The sequence below is a fragment of the Phyllostomus hastatus genome, unplaced genomic scaffold, assembly GCF_019186645.2.
Source record: "Phyllostomus hastatus isolate PE091 unplaced genomic scaffold, TTU_PhHast_1.1 phas_contig_1, whole genome shotgun sequence".
NCBI lineage: Eukaryota > Metazoa > Chordata > Mammalia > Chiroptera > Phyllostomidae > Phyllostomus > Phyllostomus hastatus.
Window position 1 is genome coordinate 26,468,062 of NW_025333498.1, and position 4,304 is coordinate 26,472,365.

The 4,304-nt window shown below is 34.8% G+C and overlaps 1 pseudogene; it reads right to left on the reverse strand.

Annotated features, from left to right (window-relative positions):
• Positions 1-1,169: 1,169 nt before the first annotated feature.
• Positions 1,170-1,875, reverse strand: LOC123816962 (annotated as a pseudogene).
• Between the last annotated feature and the right edge of the window lie 2,429 nt (positions 1,876-4,304).

A 4,304-nucleotide genomic window follows, 5' to 3' on the forward strand; every position in this document is an offset into this window, starting at 1 on the left:
TTATAGAAAGACTAACACAGAAACATCTCTAAATATTTATGTTGCTTTTAAATAAAATATACATAGTTCTCAGAGGACACTACTCTAGGGTGAGGGGATTTTAGAAAGAGATGACCTCGGGCACACTTACAATTTAATTTTATCTTAAATTAAACAGGGGATTTAAAAACTGTCGAGTTTTAGCCTAACATGTCCATCTAGGTGACTTATGGTTTGCGACATTTGGAAAATACAAACCACAGAATAACTATCTTGATAACTCCTAAAATAAATGACATGGTAAAAAATAAAAAATCATAGGAAGGTGACAAATAACACTATGATACCCTAGGTAAGTATCAGAAGGCATTCTTTTAAACCTCTTTTAAACATTTCATCAAAATTCATAGTTAAATAACATAGCTATTCCAATTTTGTTTTGATTTATGCATACATGGTATAGTACTTTTTGCCCTTCTGTTTTCACCTATCTTTGTCTGTATAGTTAAAGTAGATTTCCTATAGACAATATATAATTGAGTCTTACACTCCTCTGCTTTTCAATTAGAGCATTTAGGCCATATACATTTGATGTAACTATGGATATACTTACATTTAACTCTATAATATTGCTGTTTTCTGTTTTGTTATGTGTTCTTTTATTCTCATAGTAGGTAAAACATTTTATTTGCTTACTTAAATTCTCTAAAATTTCAAACAATAATGCTTTTCTTAATTATACATTTTGGCAGGGAATAGAGGTTACAATTAAAAAAAATCAAGTCCTGATTTTCTGTAGAAGCTTTTATTTTTCTCTAAAAAGAAAATTCATTACCCTACAGATATTAACTTATGAGATTCTTTTTCTGATGTGCTCAAACTCATATAATTCCCCTTGTTTAAGAAAAGAATCATAATGAGCAGAAGAATGCATCAACTTAAATACTCAAGGTCATCTTGAATCCTGGTTTCTGTGATAAAAAAAAAGAATTTTACTAGCAAATTGTTCAACTAAAATCCAGGCAAATTGCTCTAAAACTTTATCTTCTGATTCTTAAATTTTTAATATACCATAATATTGCTTATTTGAGTTTAATTATAAGGTAACAAGACCTGAGATTGTTTTGTAAAAATTTGTTTTAAAAATTCCTAAATTTATTTGCCAATTTTCTATTCTAGTATGATTTTCCTCATTTTATCTTTTTATCTTTATGCTATTTTCCAAGGACAATCCCTAAGAATACTATTAGACCTATTTGTCTGGGGATAAATTTATCCTCACATTCCTCAGGTCTGTGACTCTGTAGAGGATAAATCTAAAGAGCCAGGTGGTCTCACCTGACAGAGGGCAGCGTAGTAGGGAGTGCTCTGCTCACTGTTCACTCCCAGACTCAGTGTCTCCAGCCTCACAACACTGAAGCCACTGAGCCACTGCTTGATGTTTCACTGACTCACAGTGTCATGGACTTAAGACCAATGACAGCATCATCTCTTTTGTCCCAATAGGGATAGACAAAATTATATATTAGTATTCACATAATTCCATAAAAATAAAGAGAAAGACAAACAGATTATAGGAGCTCTAGACAACAGATCATTCAAATAATGCTCCCCAATTAAAGTCAACCCTAAGGTTAGCTGGGGCCAGCATTTAATTCTTTTTATTAGTGAGTAGGTGATGACAAGAAGTAGGGATGCTAATCACAGAGGCACATTTTTCATCATAGTCCTTATTCCATGTCATTAATAATACAATCTGCTCCATGTATCAGCACAACTCCAATCCTGAAGAAGAATAATATATACCAGTCTGAGAAATAACCTGATTCAGAGGCCAAAACTCCAGGCACATGGCAGTCACAGCAATCAGATTCCAATGGGATTGTCCAACTGCATGTAGAACAGGTATGACTATAGAGGGTGGGACCCAAACCCAGGCCCTTCATGCCACAGTCTGAGAGGCTGCTCAGGCCCCCAGTTTTCTAGGCAGTGGGAGTGAGCCAACCACAGCAAGCAGCCAGGCTTCCTGCATGACTGCAGGTGCATGAGAGCTGACACCAGGAAACCTAGGCAGCATGGTCCCCTGCCCTGTGTTCTTTGTTCTCTGCCTGTCTGTCTCTCTCTCTCTCTTCATTTCTGTCCTTCTTTTGGTTACTGAATACTTTTTTATGCTTTGTATGATGGCATTCTAGCATCATTGTTATCTTATTAGCTATATCACTGTATTAGTCAGGGTTTTCCAGAGGAACAAAACCAATAAGATATAGTAACAGATTTATTTTAAGAATTTGGCTCAGGTGATTGTGAGAACTAACTACAATAGTCCTCTTTTATCCAACAGAGGTACGTTCCAAGACCTCCGGTGGATGTCTAAAAGAGCAGTTAGTACCTAACTATTGTATGTTTTTACCTATGCATACATAATAATGTTGACATTTAGCTATTAAGTTAGGCACAGTAAGAGATTAACAATAACTAGCATAATAAAATAGAACAATTATAGCAACATTCTGTATTAAAGTTATGTGCATGTGGTCTCTCTCAAAATATCTTATTGTACTCATGCTTCTTGTGATGAGGTGTTATGAGAAAATGACTTATTAAATCGAGGATGTTTACATTTTCACTTAAAGCATTTTCACTTAAACCTTATGCATTTTCCACACATAACTGAATTGGCAGCATCACTACTCTTGCACTTCAGGCCATTATTAAGTTAAATAAAGGTTACTTGAACACAAGCACCTCAATACTGGAGCAGCTGATCTGACAACTGGACACCTACTACTTCAGTAATGGGTGGGGAGACGCTGGAGCAAAGGGTGACACATGTGGGGCAGGGTGAGATTTGAAGGATTTTGTCACACTATTCAGATGGCACATGATTTAAAATGGATGAATCGTTTACTTTTGGAATTTTCCACTTAATTCAGTATTATTGGACCCCAGCTGGCCAAAGGTAACTGAAACCTTGGAAAGGGATGTAGAGGATGGGAGACTAATCTAATCAGAAGTCTGGATGCTCAGACAAAAACTGATGCAGTTTTAACCCCGAACTGCTGTAGAATAGGCCAATAAACTAACTTTCTGGTAGGATTTTTATGTTTTACCATCCTGAGGCAGAATTTTTTTGGAAACCTCAGTGTTTTTCTTATGGCCTCCAATTGTTACAAGACTTATTCATCATCACGAGAAACTCTTGTGTTGCTATTTCATGGCCATACCCGCTTCTCTCTTGCCCTTACCCCCTTTAACCCCTGTCAACCACAAATCTGTCCTCCCTTTCTACAACTTTGTGATTTCAAGAGTGTTATATAAATGAAATCATACAATATGGGTCTTTTGAGGATTTTTTCCTTAGCATAATTTTCTGGGGTTTCATCCGAGGTTCCTTTACGTATCGTTAATTTGTTCCTTTTTATTGTCGAATAGTATTCCATAGTGTGGTGATGCTGTTTCCAGTTTTGGGCTATTATGAATAAAGCTATAAACATTTATTTACATAAATTTTTATTTCTATGGGATAAGTGCCTAGGCTAACAATTACTGAGTAGTATGATAATTACATATTTAGTTTTTAAAGAAAGTACCAGCCTGTTTTCCAGAATTGGTTTTACCATTATTCATTCTCAATGGCAGTGTATGAGGGATTCGGTTTCTCTCCATCTTTACACACTTTTGGTAATTGTTTTATGTCTTATTTTTTTAGTCATTCAGATAGGTATGTAGTGCTATATCATGGCTGCATTTCCCTAATAATTAATGATATTGAATGTGTTTTAATTTGCTTATCTGCTATCTATATATCTATTTTATTGCAATATTCATAATGTCTTGTTGCCTAGGCTCTAACTGAATTGTTGAGTATTTTATGTGGTTTAACTATTTTGTGTTTCTTTTTGACTTCTGGGTTCTGAGTCTTTATATATTCTACAAATGAGTTCTTTGTCAGACATTTGGTTCAGATAGTTTTCTCCCACAGTGTAAATTCCCTTTGTTCTCTTAATAGACTCACAGATTTTGATTCTGATGAACTCCAATTTATCAATTTATCCTATTATCAATGTGACTTTACTGTCAAGTCTAAGAACTCTTTGCCTAGCCATCAATGAAGATAAGCTAATTAATACACTTCTACTTACACAGTAATCATTTTTTTTGTAATGACAGTATCTAAAATCTATTTTCTTAGAAAATTTCCAATACTCAATAAAATATTATCATCCACATTCATCATGTTGTGCCTTAAGTCTCTAAACTCATTCATCCTATATGACTACAACTTTGTGCCCTTTTGACCAACATCCTCCCATTCCTCACCTCTC